Raw genomic sequence first — 21,170 nt, forward strand, 5'->3', positions numbered from 1 at the left:
GTAAGTCTGCAGTGTCAAGTAGTTTCTATCCATAGTTGAGCAGTACACTCAATACACAAGCAGAATCAGACATACATAGGTAGGGAAAAAATAAAATAAAATTAAATTGTACACTATATAAACCTATACTATATGGACATGCTCAATGCTTTTGGTATTTTCCTCCAAACGTATCTAGCTTCTGATCTAAAACTTATGTTATGACAAAGCTAAAATCAGATGAAAGAAGTCCAACTTTGTTAGGAAAGGTTGACTCACTGTGACCCAAATGTCTGGCCTGATATTGCTTTCATTGCTAGTAGTCACCCTACAGGCATTATCAAAGCAATTTAAACTACTGTACACCTAATTCACAGTGACACAATTAGAACATTAGTAAACTTAGCTATCTAGTCATTGCAAGTCATTGTTTTGTGTATGTGATGAAGTTGCAGCAGCATGAAGACTCCTGCACTTTAAGGACTGACAAACTACAAGTTAATTTTTTAGAACATTAAAGCATACAAAAAACATCTTTTCTTTCCTTTTTTTTTTTTTTTTTTTTTTTTTTTAAACATCTACTGCAGACATCCCTATAGGATAATCCCATGTTTGCTGAAGCTTTGACACTGAAGCATTGTAAAGCGAACCAGAAAGACAACACAGGGAATGTGTTTGGCACTTTTTCATGTGTTTGGCATACAAAATAGCCCCCTTGCTAGATCAAACTGCCACACGTCTTTCCCTGAACATCAGTAGATATAGCTTAGTCCCATCAATAGTTTACTGACCTGTGCTGTGATAACATTTCCATCTCTGGAGTACGCAGTATGTGACATTTTGCAAGTACGTTTAATGGGGATGGGGGAAGGGGAGATGACGTTTATCCTGCTTGTCGGAGCGTGCTGGACAGGGCCAAGGGTATCGATTGGGCACAAAACTCTCCTCAGCCAGCTGATTGCCACCCCTCACTTGTGTGTGGTCTTTGAACTTTGCAGCATTTGGATAAATGGAACAGTTTCTAGTGAGATCAGTTAGGTCTCAGCAAAACAAACATCCACAAAATTGAACAAAAACATATAAATAGTAAAAGAGGCCTTTGACATTGACTCAGCACACTTGATATACACAGACAGTCTTAATTCTATTGCAGGCTATTTGACTAAGAATGAAGGTGAATAGTGGAGATGATAAAATTTTTAAGATCTTGTTGCACACATTTCCAGAACCATTGTCCTTCCTATTTGCCTCAGGTCAGCACTAAAAGTGAAAGGTCAGAATAGCAATTAACTTATCTTCCTGACAAAAAACTGCTCGGTTCAGGAGTATTATGTAGCTCAATGTTTTATAAATGTAGGAAGGCTTTGATCTACATTATCTTCAGTAACTGATACTGACTGTGCCTGATTTTATTAATTATGCATCCAACGGAAATGAATCATAAGTTCAAATTAAAGGTTTTGGATCTTTTATTTTTATTTATTTTTGTCAAAACTTCACTTTTGATTAAAAGGAAAAACAAAGCAACATGAACTCTTAGCCATTACAATCAGTCTACTTTTTTTTTTTGATTTTTTGGCTGAAAAATTATTATAATATTGTACAGTAACCTATTCTGAGAATAACTTAATAATAAATTAAAGGTTTTGTTAAAAGTTAGGAGAAAAACTAGAAGCATTTTGTCCTGCAAGACAACTGGGAATGTGCAAAACAACAGCTTGATCATAAGGAAGTAAAGAGTTTGAGAAAGTTAAGAGCTGCTCCTCAGATGGAAATTTTTGGAGGTTCCTAAAGGAACCTTGCATGCAATATCAAAAATGATTCTTCTGAAGTTTTCGTTACTCTGCATCTTTTCTTGTATGTTCTTTTCTCTCATATGGGTATCCAAGGCTTACTGAAGTTTGCTGCTGTAGTTGATGAAATCAGCAATTTATTTGTATTATTACTTCCTGATTTATTTATTTTTCTATTTTTTTTTTTATTGACTATCTTTTCCAGGAATAAAAAAAAAAAAAAAATACATTAATGGCAATCACTATATGTTTTACTCTAAAATAGAGATGATAGAAAAGACTTGTCCTGGTTCTCTTCCATGCAACTCATTTTGCTACAAACCCGTGGCTTTTCTACCATGGGTTTGCAAGAAAGGGCTGTGTAGCTCCTTTCTACTCCTTTAGCAGAAAGAAGTACCTGGACATGCCTTCCATAGATGACCGCCACTTCCTAATGGATAAAACTTTCAGAAGCACATTGTTTTTTCACTTCATCTGTTTAGCTTGTCTTCTACCCTACCCCAGGAGATACAAGTAAAAGGAGCAATCCCTGCCTTGCATACTAGCTATTTTGTAATGTCTATTCTGGAGAAAGATGCGGGCAAACTCTCCACTTGGTTCCTTGTGGCCTTCTACTCTGTGAAGCTCATCCATGTTTTGCTATGGCAGACCTCTTTTTAGACTTATTTAGGCTTCTTAGCTACAAGCTGTTTCTTGGCCCTCCAAAGAGATGACTTCTGTGACATCTTTTGGGACTGAAGATGTTTTGATGAGAAAAGTTAAGGCTTGTGGGAAAGGGCTTTAAAGTAGTGCCTCAGAAATAACTCTTACACAAACACACTGTATTTAGTAGAATTTCATTAGAAGTAGAATTTCATTACTCTAGTCTGTTTGCCATTTGAACAACCTGTCCCTGATACTAAAATATTGCTACAAAGATATTAAATTCTATTGTCCTCTACTTAGAGAACCCTTGAACTACTTGAGACATTTAACCTGATGTTTAAGAGTTTAGATTTGTGTTAGAATATCAAATGAAGTTCCACTCCATTTAACAGAAACATTCATGTTTAATTAAAATTCACAGATAGCTAGAAACATGCAAGTATTAACTATCCATAATGCTCAAAGTGTTAGGGAATTAAAGATGAATTTAATCTTGTTTGAACCTTCTGCAGTCTTCTTTTTCTGAAAAATAAGTAATGCTGTCTTTTTGTTTATTGATTCTGTAAAAGGTATGTTTGAATATCTAGAGTTAGATTTTTTATTTATTTTTTTTCAGAACTAATTTTTTAACATCATACATAGATGTAGATAAAGTTGGTTTGTAAGGTTTTGTATAATACAAACGGGCAAGAACAAACACATATTATTTTGTCTCATCAGCGAAACATAATGTGTTCTTTGCCCTTCTAGTGGAATTGGTTGCTGTTATATAGCTTGTAATTTTCCTTCCTTTATTTTATTTTTTGATTAAACTGTGACATTTATTAACAAAGGATTTGGCTTTGTCTCTCTACAGCTTGCTTTCTAGGGAATTCACACTATTCTGTAAACTCTGTTTTCAAGAAGATATAAAATACTCATACATTCCCTCACAAAGCAGTGTTCAATTGAAAAAGCCATCTCAGTAACCAATGATGAATTAGTTCCATGAAAGAACCAAATCAGATAAAATGACAAGAACTCATGCAAATTTGCTAAATATAAAGGATATTTAAAAAAAAAAAATAATAAAAAGTCTTTGGGACATGATATATGCCTTTAGGACATGACATTGGATATTGCTACATGAATTAAATTTTGGAATGACAGGATAATTAATATAATAACTCCTTCCTCATAAACAGCTCCAAAGGTATGAAGAGGTGTTTATAAGAGAAACGTATTTCCATCAGCTTTAGTTCTGTAGGGGAAAAACAGAGGTAATATATTTAGAATTTGTTTTCGTTGCTGCCATCAGAAATATAGTACACTAAGTACTAGCATTCCCTTACTGTTTGTAATGAGAAACACACCTGTTGACACAGGTGGGCATCATTCAAAAATAGAGTTGAAGCTTGTATTACTGTACTGGCTCAGTCATATGTAATTATTTTATGTCCTAGACCCAGAGTCATCCACAAGGACCAAGTGTACTGAGTGCTCTAAAATAGCTACAGCAACATCAGAACCTGGTTTATCAGAACCTTGGCTTACAAAGCATCCTCTACCACTGGGGCAGAGATAGGCAATTCATTTACTAAACAAGGAATAGTTTCTGGTTTAGCAATATAAGGGAGGCAAAAATGGCTTCCAGATCTGGCTAAATTCATTGACTACTTTATGTAGTCTATAGCTGAATAGGATAGATAACAAACAAGCAAACAAAAACAAGTATCAGACTTAATTTCACTCTTCCTTAGATGAAACTCTTCAGGGTTTTTTGGTTATCTGCTTGTTTCAAATTATGGTCTTGAAAATAATAAAAATAAAATTTCCCCCTCCCAAAAGTGAGGTCAGCAGAAAAGATGCAAACACGGATATGCTTGTATCACTTGTTTTTGAAATAAAATCTAGGTGAATGGTAGGAGTAGAGTATGTTCCCAAGGTCAAGAAGTAAGCAGCCTTTAGTTGTGGGTGTGCATTCTGCTTTTCTCTGTGTGTGTGTATTTGTGTGTGTAACATACCTCAGGATTTGTTGATACTTTCCTAGAATAAACTTCATAACAAATCCAAAAAGAGCAAGGTGGAAAGTCACGTTCCCTCATGGGTAGCTGCAACTACCACTGCTCACATTCTACCTGTCTGTCTGAGAGCAAACTCTGGTTCTCAATTTTGTAATGGCTTCACCACCTGCAGACCCTAGTGCAAGCAACACACACCCAGGATGGCATAGGTGTGACTGATGCCTCCAAGGAAGGCAGAGCCTGATGAATAAGGCATTACAGTGTGTTAGTTATCATCAGCTGCTAGCACTCTGAAGCCCAACATAAACTGGCAACACAGATACAAGCAAAAAGTAGATTTCTGTATGCCTTGGTGAGAAGAAAGTGGATTTTCAAATGCCAGCTAGAGCTTCTAGGGTGGCTAGCTGCCTAGAAAAATGAACTAAATCAGCGCATATGTCATGTGCTTTGGCCTGGCCTTCTCTCTGGATGCCCCTATAAGCTCTCTCAGGCCCAGAGTGGATTTGACAGATGGTTTAGACGGTAGTACCCAACTCATGCCAGGCAAACCTTCCTTGCCAGGGGCCAGTAGTCTCAGTTCTCACGTAGCTATAGCCTGGCTTTGCAAACATGTAATGAATTTATAAATTTGGAAATTGAATATAATACCAGCAGCAGACATTTTTTCATGTTTTTTTATTTTAATTTACAGATTGCCAATAAGAATCAAGTAAAATATTTCAGTTTATACAAGACATTAATTCTGCACTCTTAAGATGTTGTTTGTTCAAGAAAGCTCAAATTGGATGCAGCAGCATCTGTTTTTCTGTTCTGCTTTCATCTAATTTTACAGCTGGATTGTCTGAGCCACAAGAAGGTCAAATGGTTTGCCCTGACTCTGCCTATGAATTTATGGCATATGTTTGACAATCAAAGCCCATATGCTTGCCAGAAATGTGTTACATGTTTTAAAAGTATGGCTTAAAATAATGTCTTTTTTTTTTTTTTTTTTTTTTTTTTAATAGGAAAAGGTACTGCTACTAAAGTGATTTCTTTTTGTGATAAATTAGCAAGAATAAATTGATAACACTAATTTGTCACTAGACTTTTGCTGACAGTAATATTTCACTGATTTTGTTTTTCTTTCTACTGTAATCTTTTAGGAAAAATCTTTTATATCTTATGGCAAATTGTACTGCAAAGCACACACACACACACAAAAAAACAGTTTACTTCAAACTTAACTGTTGGAGTTTGAATCCAAACCCAGTATTTTTTAAGATGGAGAAAACAACCATTTGGTTTAATATTTCAAATCCTTGCTTTTGTGTATCTAATTACACACACACACACAAAAGAAAGAAAAAAAGGCAAGGAGGCAGAACTCTTTCTCTCTTTCTCTCTCCCCCTACCTCCTACTTTTTTTTCTCTTTTTTTTAGTGTAGAAAAGTTTTTCAGGTAAAGCAGGCAGATTAATTTTCAAAATTAATTCATCCATGGCAGTTTAGCACCTCAGGATAACATAAACCTTATTCAGTGAGCATGACGAGAGACTTGTTGCTTGCTGAGGGTCACTACAACGGTTAGGCAACAAGGGGCTCACAACTGGAAATAAGTGTAACCTAAAATCCTGTCCTCCTGAGCACATGGGACTGGGATTAGGCTAGCTGAATTGCTCCAAATAGCAACTCATCACCTGACGAACTGTCATGACAGAAGGTACTGGCACTAAGCTTTACCTTTCCATAGATATCATTGGCTCATATTTTTATACTCACATATGTATATATAGGAATACACACACACATGTTTCAAATGATTGTAGAATCATTTTCATGAAGTTCTTTTTTTATTATTTATTTTTCTCCCGTCTTTTCCAGAAATGTTTCACAGACCACACTGAACATGCTTTCATCTTTCATCTCCCCTTTTCATCTCCCCTTTTTAAGAAAGTACAATGTGACAAGTTCACCAGAGTTCAGTAGATGTCAGTTCCAGCCATGTTTCCTCTGGTCTGAAGGATATTTTAAAGTGTTCTCAGTGTGTTTGGTACCACTGAGAGGTGGTTCACTATATCCAAACTCAGGTGCAATTACTGGGATCAGTCGTGTGTATTGAACTGGATTTTACTTCACTTCACAAGCAAAAACCAGAATGACCCCTCCTACATATATTATCACATAGTGAAATATCTCCTATCTGTCAAAATGTTACTGCTCTTAGAATTTTGAAAGTCTTGATGTTGTCAGCCCTACACCTTAAATTGTATGGTACTTTGTTGGAAATGAAGGTCTGAGGTGTCAGGCTGCTGTTGACATCTATGCCAATATTACAGGTATGGTGTCTCACAGTAATTCTTTCTCTGCTTTGTTTTATTTATTTATTTTTCTGGATACAAATGGATGTGCAATATTCATATTTACATGATTGCACCTGATTCAGTGAAGATGCGTTTAGCTTGTGTATCTTTGTGGAAGGGAGTGGCATATTTCTTAATTTTAAATTTTTCTTAACACCTAAAGTACAAGGTAGGCAGCTCCCAGATACTCTGTGACACTAAGGCTACAAGGGACAGTAAAGTAGCTATTGTAAGGTGAGCAGGGATTGCAGCTCCTCTTGATGGATCTCTTTAGGAGGCCCTTTGCTGTAAAGGGCTTTAGGAGGTTCACAGAGACTCAGGAAACTACTGAACTTCTGATTAGAGGTATAAATAATAAAGACAAGTTTAGTGGTTTTTTTTGTTTGTTTATGCTGGGATGCTCCCGTGGTATTTTTTATTTTTTTTTATGGGAATTGAGATTTAAATTTAACTTCAACTCTTTTCTAGACAAAGTAACAATTACTTGTAAAAAATGAACATATATTTTTCAACAGATAAACAACACTGTAAAATAATTAGAATTCAAGTTTACATATATTTTCTATTTTCTTTCAGCATGCTGTCACTTGCTGTACATTCCAGAGGCCCTCAAAATTCCTTTAAGCACTGGATACACAGTTTCATTCTTTGTAATGTTTACTTCTTAATTAATAAGAACAAAATCACTCAGAATATTCATTGTTTCACCTCTTTTGATCATCACCTGGTTAGTTCACATTTAAGTGGCAACTTAAAAGGTCTTACAGAAAACATTCTTGTTTTGTTTTCAATGATGTTAATGTGCTCGTAAATCTTAAATTTTCCAAGAAATATGAACTCTATTGTCTTTGATGAAAGCTTTTTAGTCAAAACACTACAGTAAAATCTTGTTGTATGTTGGACTGTACATATTCTATTGAACTCTGTTAAATACAAATACAACTACAAATCCTTTGAATTCAAGTGTTGTACATAGGCTCATTTTTCAAAGGAAGCCATTGAAGCTGCTGAGAACATATTTTTAAAAGCTCTTCAGGAAGAGCATTTTATGGAAATCTTACAGAAAAATTCTGTTTGAAGGTGATTTGGGGTCACTTGGGAAGGATGCAGCTATTTTTAGATATTTGCTTTTTAACCTGCTTTATGTGAAGATGTGGAGTATGTGGCATTGCTTTGATATCAGGACAGAAGAAATTTTCCATAATACTTGCTGATCTCTCACTTTTCCCCACTACTGTATCAGTGTATTTAATAGATATTTAATTTAATACAGAGTTATTCCTTATTTCTCAGTAAAATCTACTTTATGATTTAAATAGCAGTGATACCTCACCATAAATCTAGCTATTTTTTTGTATAGATGAACTCAAGATTATATCCAGGATTGATTTTGAAAGCTGTAAGTGGTTTAGGGGGAAAATGTAATTTTCATTGGTGTTTTATGTTTATTTTCAAACCACATTATAAAAGAAAGGTCTCTGTTGCTATTTTCAAACTACAATTTTAAGTATTATAAACTTAGGTATATTATGCAAATTAAATGGTTTAGATTTTGATGTGAGGGAAGAGCTTATCATAGGAGCTGCAGTTCTTTAATTTCTAAAGCCAGAGCAATTGAGATACAGGCTCTGTTTAATTAGAAATTGTGAGATGGATAAAATGAGAATAACAGAAGGATTTCATTTCCACTTATCCATTTCTAATAAATATGCATTTTCACAGCAATGATACATGCTTAAACAGTTACACAGAACTTCCATTTTATTTATGCGGTCTGTTCCCACTACATTGAGGAGCTTCTGAAGTGTAAGGGTCTATGCTGAATTAAACCAAGAATTAAACGCAAAATTTGATTTGATACTCATCTGAGACAATATATGTGTTCTTCCCATCCTTCCAAATAAGCATTCCTTCAAACTTTTCTCCTGCCAATTCATCAAATATTTTCTCTCAGTGGCCCAAACTGCTAGTGTCAAACCAGAGACCTGCCATCTCTCTAATCTTGGCAAACCTTGCCATTCATTTTACTGCTTTGTAATGGGCTACACATCTGAGTGATATAAAGGAGTTCTGTTGGAAAGCTATGCAAGATTTCTTACATTGGAAGTTGTATTTTCTTCTGGAAATGTAATTTCTAGTTTGCTTTCTAAAATATACCTAGTGGATTTAGACTGCGCCTGAATGTAGTCTGAATATCTGCCATGTCAGAGCTATCAGCATCTGAGATTTTAGGCTAAAAGCATGTAATGCACTTAATCCAGCAGATCATATTCCTTCATGATAACTGCATACATACAAAGAAAACTTGTGTACCAGAAGAAACTCCACAAGAATCTGAGATGCACTGAAGTGCTCAGCTGCCAGGAGTGAACTGCTAAATTATCTCTTATTTCTCATTTCTGATCCTCAAAGGAAATCTAAAAAAGACCTTCCTTGGGAATTCACAACACAAGTTCTTTTCTTGCCTTGTCAACCTTCTCCTGGCCAAATCCTTTCTGTAACACATCTCTCTTCCATAGGACTATCCGCCTTTTTCTTTCAAGGATGGGATATCTAACACACAAATGCTAAGCAGTTGCTATCAGTAGATGAGCCTTTCTATTAAGGAAACTTCTGCAATAAAGGGAAGAAAAATCTGCTGCTACCCCAGCTGTGAGGAGTGGTTCTAACACATGCAGGATTGCACAGGTGGCAGAGATTTCTAATAAATAACCACAGATTTAGCACAGACCATCTGATTTGGGAGGATAAAGTGATGTACATGTGCTTTCCATATGATTTTACTGCAGAAGGAACAGTTTTATTTTATTCATGCTTATGAGGCCCTAAGAAATAGTCCCACAGGTAAACTCTTAAACTCTAAGTAGTGTGGGAAGGGATATCCTGAATATGGGCATTGGAGAGGCATCTGTCCTGCTACAGAGATCCACTGCAGAACTTGTTTCAAGCTGAACAATTAGTTAGAAATACACAAACCAAAATATATTCATGATGATATGATGGCTGGTTTTGGCCATATACTCTTAGAATCACCACAGCTACTTGGATTTCACTAATACTACCACCCAGCTTCTTCGTATAAAATATAATGATGTGCCTGTTTTACCAATGAAAAGGCAAAGAAACATGTTCCATGGCTCTTTAATGAGTCAGTGTAACTTACTTTCAGAACATTTTAATACCTATGCCTTGACAGTCTCTGAAAATGAGTGGTAATTAGCCTTCTGGGTTGGCAGGAAATTGCTATATCGATCATCTCTGGAAATACTGTATATGGAAGGGAAAAAAATCCATAGGAAAAAAAAAATGTTTATGGTGGGTTGTTGAAGTCTGGGGGACTTTATATGTTTTTTAGCTTGAAGAATTATTAATACTGAGGCAAACACTGATGAACAAAATGTATTACTACTATTTAGGCATTTATGAATTGCTTTTACTACCGCTAGTGCAAATCCAATAAAATCTCCTGAAAGAATCTAAGATTGCTTTTAAGTAAGACCACTTAAGGCTCGGTTGTAAAGGAAATATTGCTCTTTAAAAATGTAAAACAAATGTAAAACAGGACTTTTCAAGTTAAGCTATCTCTAAATAAAAGATGATGAGATATTTAAAGAGTTTCAGAGTTCGCGTTAAATGCATAATTCAGGACTGAATCTTGAAAAGGGAATAAAAATATAAAAGTCTTTTGCAATATATCTTTGCAATTCTATATGGTTTGTCTGGAAAGTTTAATTAGCACAGAAGACATGAAATGTAACTAAGGAAATAGTTTGGATTATACTGATTTTCAGGTCTTAAGGAATTGCTAACTCTTCAAAAATTCTTTCAGTATATAACAGCTCCTATTTCATGATTTGCTACCTTGTGATATGTAAGAAAGATTTGAGTGCTGTCAGTTAAAGCAGATGATGCTATGAAATGGCCATTTGTGGTTTAAATGCATAGTTCCAGGAGACTAACTTAGTGTAGGAATTTAAAAATCAAATGACCCTGGAAGACATCCTGGTTGTCTTCAAGGCTTACGTTGCATATGTACCCATATTGGTCTCTGAAATGCAAGCATATGTCAAGGAATACCTTGTAAAAAAACACTGAAGCCTTGCTATGTGATTAATGGTGGGTTTTATCTAGATGCTTGACATTAGTACTGGGCCCATCATCCCTAATATTTCAGATATTCGTATAAGAGCTATATGAACAGAATAGCTAGAATAATGTACATTTTTTATCAGCTAAGATTAGAATGCAGTAGTCTTCTAATCAGAAAGGTGAAGACTTTCATATCTTAAAGAGGAGAAAAGATTTTTTTTTAAGAGTATTTCTGTAATCTGAAGTTACTTTTTTTATACGTCTCAATAATTATTTTTAGTAGGGGCATGGTGAGCTTTCAAACTGTCTTTTTTTTTGAGTGTGAGATATAGAATATGAAAACATCTTGAAGGTGGTGGGTTTTTTGCTTCTGCAGAACTGCAATAAACACAATTTGTATTACACTCTTTTTCCATGGCTGTGGAAAATCTCAGGACCTCATAAATGACACAGCCATTTGGTCTGCGGTTCAGTAAATTTGGTTAGATGCTTTGCTGGAAAAATACCATCTCTGTAGGCAGAATGCATCACAATGGGAATTCTGCTCCATATTTTATGCTGACTAGGCTATGCTTCTACTCATTCTTCCTCCTAATCAGAAAAAAATGTATATTTCTGTTATTTCAGAGAAATATGTGAAGCAGCCTGCTGTTAGTGTTTTTCTCCTGTGGACCATGCTATTTTGTCTTTTTCTTGTTGTGCAAAGCTACATCTGTCACCATTATCTACTGCTGTTCTGCAGTTTTTGTGTTGTTACCAGATCTGTCACTTCCTGGGTTAAGCCAAACTAAGAAAAAACAGACTAAAGTCCCAATGAAAGTAAAGTATAGCAGTTTCCAAGTTACTGGTGATTAATGTGTTAATGTCCAGAAACGCTGAGGCATAACAGCACTAGCACCTTACCAGAATATTTAACAGATATTTTCATCTTTGATTTGAATGTGTAATCTTTGAAATATTATGATGCTCTGTAGTGACATTAATATTTCAGATATCAATGGACAGGGGTCATTAGATAGAAGAGTAGTGATTTTGGGTGCCCCTGGAAAGGATGGACATTACAATGTAAATGGCATATAGGAGATAGATGTTTCTTCTGAGAGATCATGAAACTTTAATACAAATGCTGTGTTAAACTGATGTATTATGAAACTCACTGTAATACGAGAGGGAGATAGGAGGACATTATCTGTTACGAATGTAGTGAAAATTGCTTTGTTATGGAAAATTAATGAGAACCCCGTGGCCAAAGAATGGGGGCTTAGTCTGGTTTAACCTTCCTTTCAGCTTCTACAATGATTTTTTTTTTTTTTCTGACTTGTGTAGTTCTAAATTAAGGCTGTCTTTGAGCATATTCTTTAGTCTTTTTTTTCTGAGCTATTTTAAAATTTTATAATAAAACATTATAAATGCAGCCAAGAATTCAGTAATTTGTTTTAAAGAGGTACCTTAGTCTTTGTAAACCTGGTATAAATATGTGGGTGGGAGATGACAAACCATGAGATAGACTTCCTATGAGAAGAATGAATGCAAACGTGGACCCACAAGAGAAAGAAATCTGACTCACTTGGGGGGGGGGGGAATTGTACCTTTTTAAAAGGAAGCCATGAGTTAATGGTTGATGAATAATTCTTGATGAATTCATGGCAGTTTTTCTACACCTAGAACTTACCCAGTCCTAGACATTCTGTAGTTTGTCTTCCTTAATATTTTGGACCTGAATTGGTGTTCGTTTTGCCCTGTTGTCCTGGGAAGTCTCTAATTAATTTCATGCAATGAGACTGTATTTAATTATTGTCTAAATTAAATATTCCTAATATCTGCCCTTGTAACAAGCTGGAATTCACTGTATATTACATTTTACAAGGCTCTCTGTTAGGAAACTGTAAAATAAAATACATTATGTTCTGGAACAAAAATGTGAAAAGCAGCAGTAAACATATTGAACAGATTTTTCAGAAGATGTAAAGTATTAAGAAATTGAAGTTTACATTTATGGATGTGCATATTATGCCATGTGTAGAATACTGATTTTTCTCCCTCCATCTTTGAGCTTTGTAGATTAAAACTGTGCTTCTATGCACATATCAAAGATTCATATAAGAGTAAGCTTCCATGGAATTCAGTGTTAAAGGCTCAAACCTAAAATGGGAAAGAATTAGTTTTTGTTGCTATGGGAACATATACTTCATTTAGTCCTTAAAGAAAAAGAATATACAAATTTATGATAAAAAATAACACTATTAGTCCACTTGGTGGGGCAGGAGGCACTAGAAATAACTATGTAATCTGGGCAAATAATATCTCCCTGTTGTGTACAGCATGATTACATTGGAAAAAAAAAATCTTCTTGTCAGTTTATTACTCCATTGCAATCTTTTTTCTATAAGTTCACATTTGTTTGCATTGTAAAATCACAAACTGCACATAAATAAGTGGTTTAGTCATTATTTGCCTTTGTAAGGCATCACTGGGGATGGCTATTAATTCTCAGATGATTATCTTTATTTCTTTGCCTTTCATAAAATTGTGTATGAAGGCGAGATCTCAGCATGTCTTTATTCAGCTACCAAAGAGTAAAGGAGAGAAATTTGATGTTGCAATTGAGTTTATTCTAAGATACTATTAATATGAATATGAAAGTGAGTTCTGCTGCTGACTCCTGGGTTTGCTTCTTTGCTTGAGAAACAAAATTTGCTGACTGTGAAGGAAGTAGTGGTAAATGTCTCACAATTAGACTGCTTTTGCTTGAAGAGTAATAGATCTGTGGAGAGGTTTTTTGATGCTCTTTGCTTCTTTCTTCCCAAATTTTTTTTTTGGTAAATGCCTCCTGTGGGTAGACTCAACTTGAAAATTTATCTGTGGAGCATTATTCAGAAAAATACCTGTTTTTTGTTTGTTTGTTTGTGTTTGTTTGTTTGTTTGTTTTTACTTGTTTTTGTTGTTTTTTTTTTTAAGCCTAAAAAGGTTCTGAAATTAAACGAAGTGCACTTTTTGACTGAAATCTGTGGCATGATTTTCTTACTTTTTTAGTATTATGATCACTTTGTTCTTTGTACTTGCAAATGTGGGTAATGCAAATTCATGCTGCCTTTCACATGCAGCGTTTGTGCAGTTTCAGGCATATATTTATTCTCCTATTTCTCTAAAATTTGATTTGATTTTCATGTTCATGTGGACATACAAATAAAAAGTGAAATACAATAGAAATAGCAAATATTATATGATCTTCCACTGAAATCCTGCAAAGATGCACTTTCTATTATAATTTAATGTAAAAATACTCTAACTCTTTTGGCTGCTTCTGGCATGCTATTATTAATGTTGGGAACATCTATATTTTAACAAATTCCAAACAACACCTGCCCTTTCCAGATTATGTTTATAGAAAGAGCAAGCACAAAACAGCAAAATCGGTAAGAGGTACAAACCAAATTTAGCATAGAAGTGGAAAGACAGAGGCTGAGTACTCTCTCACTTCATCTTTGTGATAGAGAGACAGAATGAGCAAAATGTTTTTAATCTTTTGAGAATCATAGCATGATCCAGCACAATTTCCACCTCTTATATGATTCTGCTTTTGCTATAAGCAGCTAACATTGCTTTTGTTGAAATGCTGCCATTATCATTTAATCATAAACTATGTGAAGTGCTGTGCCCACTCAGCGCAGAGATCGTTCTTTGGCCTAGAGACAAACTATTGAAGTGGTGATTACATTTCATTCTTTCAAGTAAAATCCTCTTCCAATAAATGAACTGGTGAAATGTTTCAGTTAAGACAAACTCCTAGAGCATTTTACTTCGCTGTGGATTGTATGAAATGCATTCTGATTCTGTCACCTATCCAAAATAGGTGACATACTGAACCACTGTCCTCAGGTTGCACTCAACTCTTCAGCAAAGGAAAAAGAAGCAGTGTGGTATAACTACAATGGGGCATTTTAGAAGTTGTGTTTTAGAAGCAATTAAATATACATGATTGAAATTGAAAGAACATGGCTGTGACTGTTGGACAAACCTGTAAACTAACTTCATCGTCACTGTGGAAGAGAGACGAGCATGTGCCGTTTCTCATCCATGTACAATCCCTGTTTCCTCCCTTACTGTGTTTCAGCTCCCTTTCCAAAGCAGTCTTGAAGTACATGAACTGGGCCACAAGTGCCACAAGAGTTCACAAGATCCACAGGACCAGACCATAGCTCTTCTCAGGAAAATACCTTGAAATGCTTATGGTGTGCAATTTAGGGCCTTAGCCACAATGCTTGATTCCACAAATCCTTTCCTGCTGGCCACCCTACCTTATGTCATCTGAGCTCTGTCTCATCCTTCATCTCCTATTAACATTAACTATTAAAATTGCCCTGGAAACATATAGGCATATTTAAGGGAAACATTTACTCTTTTAACAATTAAGAGTTTTTTGGTGGTGGTGGTGGTTTTTTGTTTTGTTTTGTTTTTGCTTAAAAAACAAATTGGATTTTTCACTTTGAAGGATTATTTTTATCCAATTTTCAGTTGATTGCTCTAGTAATTCTTACCTTATTCTTCTCAATGGGAAAAAATTCATGTTGATGTCAGAGGAGTTATGAAACTATATATATGCATTTGCAGACAACACAATGAAGGTTATCATTAAGGAAAAATACTTGTACATTTTCTTTTTAAAAAAAAATAAAAATGTATCAGGGATGGGGAACTTAACAATAAAGCAAGCAAAATTGCTTGTAAGTTCTGATCTGACTCATATGCTGAAAAGACTGGTTCTTACAAAAGTCAGTTTTAATAGTGTGTCTTTGGATGGCTCTCTCACATCAAAATGTGAGAAAGTGTACCAAAAAAAGTGCATTTATGTGGTAAAGGTTTCCGTGTGTTGTTCTCCCCAACTTCAAAATCTGAATGGCCATGTTCATTTTCTTTATTCATGGGCCACTGACTGAACAGTATGCCTGGCGTTGCTTTTGGCGTGTTCATAAAACATAAAGGAAACTTCACATCAAACAGGTGTACTCGTTTAGTGGAACTAATGTGCCATGGCTACTTTCAGTCACCTATATGGGCCAGGAAGAAATCTTTTTATCCTCAGTAAGTAACTGTCTCTTTGTATACTTTTTTCATTTCTACAGAAACATTAAAAATTGTCTTCAGGTAGAAGTGATGTTTCAAGAGAATAAACAAGTGATACCATAACTTGTCTTTCTGAGGTACCTGAGTAAGCTTAAGCTGGCTGACACAGAGTATTTTCCTTGCCCTGGTTACTCTTGTTTCAGAAGTTGCAATTGAGGTGCCACTAAGAGGTGTCTTCTGCCTTCTCTCTGGCTCTCATATGCTTCCTGACATCTTTGGATGCACTGCAAATTGTGGCAAGCATCTCTCCCCTCAACAGCTGTGATTTACCTAAATTGTGATTCATTTTCTAAAAGTTTTGGCCTCTTTAAATAATCTAGATACACTAATATTTAGCATTAATTGTCTTGGCATCTTTAAGGGGTGGTGTAGGGAAGAAGACAGAGAAAGAAAGAATTGTCAGGTAGCTGGGATGTGTAAATCACATTCAGGCCCCTACGTGTTCCTAACTTGAAGTATGAATATGAATCTCATCTTCTGTATTGCAGACTGGGATTGTGCCCTTTGTGGTGGTTGGCAAGTGAAATAAATTTACTGAATCTGTCTGTATTGTGGAGGCACGTAGCTTAAAGAAAAAGGAGGGACAAGGGAGCTTAACCTTTAGTTTCCTACATCTGTGGCATATCAAGCAAATATTTTAATTTATTTAACTCACATTCTACATCTCAGATCTTCTTGGACTATTTTGGAACTGGGGAATGGGAGAGGAGGAACAGCAGTGGACATTTTTTATCCTTTTTATTTTAAACTACATCTTGGACCTTAAAATCCTACCTAGTAAACTGGAACTTTAAGAAAAAAATGTTATATGAAATTAAGTGAAATAATGCTGTCTGTTTCACTTATGAGTCTCTTTCAGAATAACTTTAGATAAAATGTGTGCTTGTGCTTAGATACATTTATTTACATACAAATATATAATTAACTAGATATATATATACATAATGTATAACTAACAGTATGCATATGTAAAAATATGTGATTAACTATACTAGTATCTGTATGGAAATATAATTTACAGCCTATCTTCCTGATGGTATGAATATTAACAAGTGAATTCTACGTCCCATTAAACTGTCTTGTGTGTTTTTTTTGTTTGTTTGTTTGTTTGTTTGGGGTTTAGTTGTTTAAATTGGTTGGAAACAGAAATGCTGAAATACTACAGCACCATTTTCCCATTCTGAAAAGCAGAGTTGTTCCAAAGAATGTTTATCAATATGGCAATAGGTGTTTTTATATATACGTACTTGTAGCCCAGAAAGCCAGCCATATCCTCGGCTTCATCAAAAGCAGCGTGGCCAGCAGGGTGCGGGAAGTGATTCTCCCCCTCTGCTCTGCCCTTGTGAGACCCCACCTGGAGCACTGCATTCAGCTGTGGGGCCCCCAGCACTAAGAGGATGTGGAGCTGTTGGAGCAAGTCCAGAGGAGGGCCATAAGGGGCTGGAGCACCTCTCCTGTGAAGACAGGCTGAGGGAGCTGGGGCTGTTCAGCCTGGAGAAGAGAGGGCTCCGCAGGGACCTTATAGCAGCCTGCCAGTGCCTAAAGTAGGCCTACAGGAAAGCTGCGGAGGGATTCTTTGTCAAGGAGCAATTGTCAATCTTTGTGATGGTTTAAAACTAAAAGATTTCGGTTAGATATTCAGAAGAAATTGTTCATTCAGAGGGTGATGAGGCAATGGAACAGGTAGCCAAGAGAAGCCGTGAATGCTCCATCCTTGGAAGTGTTCAAGGCTACTTTGGATGGAGCTTTGAGCAACCTGGTCAGATGGGAGGTATCCCTGCCATTTCAGGGGGATTGGAACTAGATGATCTTTAGGGACTTTTCCAACTCAAACCATTCCATGGTTCTATGATATAAATGTACGTGGGCCTCACCGGCCCATGAATGGGAGTTAGTTAATGGCAATGTTTGTTTGTTTGTTTGTTTGTTTGTTTTTTTGTAGTTCATGGTTCCTTGGACCAAACGGGTTATTGTTGGGATACAGTTATCCCTACAAACATTATCCCTGCTCCCATCAGATTTGTACATCTTTGTTGAAACAGTCAAAACAGGTATTTTGACAACAGTAGCTACTACAATATTAAGTTAAATGAAGAGATTTTTCTACTGTCTTTATAATCATAAAGATAAAAATCTTGCGAAAAAAAGTGTAACTTCTATTATATATATTTATGTTTAATAAATATATAAAATATATAAATGTATATTGTATATACTATATAAAATCTACATTTATTTATAGATCATTAGAGTTTAGATATTTATATAATCAAGAATAAAATATAATTTTCATACCTTGAAAATCTGCTTTGGTATCAAGTAGGTAAAATGCAGTAGGGTATTGCTGAATTTCTGAATGATTGTTTGCTATATGCATCTGACTCATTTTCCTGGAAATGTTTTGGTGTTTTCTTTTTAATTTGATCCTTATCCTGCAAAAATTATTGAACATCTGTATGGCTAGACAAATCAGTTATAAGGATAAAAAACAAAGACCACTTTGATATCCTTTGCAACTGGCTACCTCCTTTTTGCAGAGCTGAAGAAAATATATAGTTGTTATTGACAATTATAATTATTGTGGATTTGTTTTGCTAATGTTTTTTTCTTGCCTTTTGTTTTGAATCCACAGCTACTGGCTACTATTTGAAGTCTAGACACCTGAGTTGGTTTGAGAATTTCTGGTCTATCCCATTAATTTCTAGTGAAAAATATGATATTAAATAATAATAATAATTTTGTTGGTATTATCTAATACATCATAGAAATTAATAAAAACAAGGATTTGACTTAGTTTATAATGGAAGAGAGTGTGTTTGATAAGCAGCAGTACAAATAAAACCGTGGGTGTACAATTAAATTAAATTATAGAAATCAATCAACTTTTTTCTTCAGACGTGACAAAATCTGAGGAATTTTTTTTCACATTCAAAATGTTCATTTTCAGTTTTCTTCATGCCCCCAAGAACAACATTTCCAGCCAAACCTCTAAAGATAAAAAATCCTACATTTTACATATGCTTTGCTTGCAGTAACAAATAATCTCTTGTCAGTACTGAGCAAGAAACTCAGATGGTTTAAATCAACACAGACTTCAATAAAGCTGTGTTGATTTACCTATTAGATATTTATGTAAAGAAAGTCATGAAAAATTACTGGCCTACAGAAATTTAACATATTACCAACTTACCAATATTTCAGAGTATTTCTTTGGAGGAAATCCTTCTGATTAGCAATAAGATTTAATTAATTTTGCAGTTTCATTTTGTGGTAAACAAGGTGAAAATGACCACCTAGGGTAACATTTCTCAAAACTATTTTATGATAGAAACACATCTAAAGGAATTCATGCAATGACAAGATTTGTGTTCAAATCCAGGTGTGTGTATATATAAAGGATATGGAAACACAACCTAATATTTTATTTATAGTTTACACTGATAATCTCACTCTCCTAAGATTAGTCAGTTTTCATTGTGCTCTGCTCCTCCACAACACACATGGTCTATTTCCATCGTCAAACGTGGAACTTTCTTATGAAAGGATGATTTGGTTTCTCTGAGACAAGGAGAAGATTATCACCACTGTATAAGCACATTAAACAGTGTCCAAATGGCTAAGACCTAGACTTTATTCTCAATGTGTTTAATAGGAAGAGAAATATAAATGTTGGAATTCTTTCACTGAGTTCTTCAGGTGCAGGAGATCACATGTATACTACAACATGGGTGTGAAATTAATTGTTTCCTAAATGCTACTTTAATTCAAATAAAAAATAAAAGGTAAATAAATAAATAACAACATACATTGGGCATTTACCAGTAGTGACTGTGGGTAGTGGAGAAGAATGGAGAAGGCGTGCAAAAAGTGCTATAATGGATAGCAGGAAAAAATAAATAAAAAATATACACAATGGCAACATTATAAACTTAAGTAGCTAAGTGAAACATTTCATTCATTTATTTAATTAATTAACTTTTTTTTTTTTTTTTCTAGCTCTGGACAGAAAAGTAGTCTCTTGCAAGAAAGGTAGACAAGATATGAGTTGGAGCGCTTATTTATTCATTCACATGAAAGTTGGAATAATCATGCTTTCTAAAATTTCTCTGCTATATGTTACTTTCCGAGGTAGCTTTATAACTAGTATTCAAAATTCCACATATAAAATAATTTCCTCATCTGTTCACCACAAAAATGCTATTCCACTTAGTCTAGGAGTGCTCAGACACTGAGCAATGAGGTTATCTTTCCCCCCAGCCTACCACTGCCCCAAAACAATTAGGTTTAGGGAAAATTAGGTACTGCTGAGACCTGTAATTACAGAAGCTGGAATCTAGCCAGGTCACTCAGATTAACATGGCTAAACAACCTCAGTGATCATAAGTGGCCTTTAGTTTAGTTTTTCTTCTTATCTGAAAGACAGAACCTCCTACAGCACAATGCCCGCTGTTATCAAACTTGATGTTTAGTCTGAATGTTGTCCTATTTCTTTGTGCTCTAAATAGAAATTTGTTTGAACCAGTTTTTAATTATTTATCTGAAAGTGGTGCTAATTACATACCTGTTACTAATGTTTTCTCATATAGAAGATTAAGTTTAATGAAGTGTATAGAAAAAAATGTTGGCAATCTTCAGAAATTTCCTGTATTACAGTTCCCTGTACAAAAGTTCCCTGTTCATTCAGTTTTCATTCTTTCTTCCCAGGATAATATTAAACAGGGAATGAAATGTTCTTAGAGTTGACTTCATGACTAATTCAAAATGGTAATAATTGTAGATCTCATCTGGGTAATGTCATCTTGTTGAGATCAAATGTTTTCTGCTAAGAAGTAGACAAATGTGGTATTTCGCTGTAATGGAGTTGGATTTTTTTCTGCTTCCTTTCATTTTCCTAATGTCTGGGATTCAGAATGAATTCATGTCACTTCACTTTTTCTACCGCTACAACTTTGCCATCCCAAATGGGGAACTCTATATCTTTGATGTGCCCGTGGTTTATGAAAGTATTATAAATAAACTGGACCATGTTGACCTTTTCAATATACCATCCGTTGATTGGATAGCCAGTCCACCTCTCCCCCACAGGTTAATGAAGCTGTAAATAGGAAGAACTGAAATGGCAAGCCAATCAAAAAGGTCAAAGTAGTATAGCACATCACTACAGCTGCCAAAATATATGAGGCATTAAAATTTGGATAC

Source organism: Netta rufina (assembly GCF_964035555.1).
Source record: "Netta rufina genome assembly, chromosome: 1".
Taxonomy (NCBI): Eukaryota; Metazoa; Chordata; class Aves; order Anseriformes; family Anatidae; genus Netta; species Netta rufina.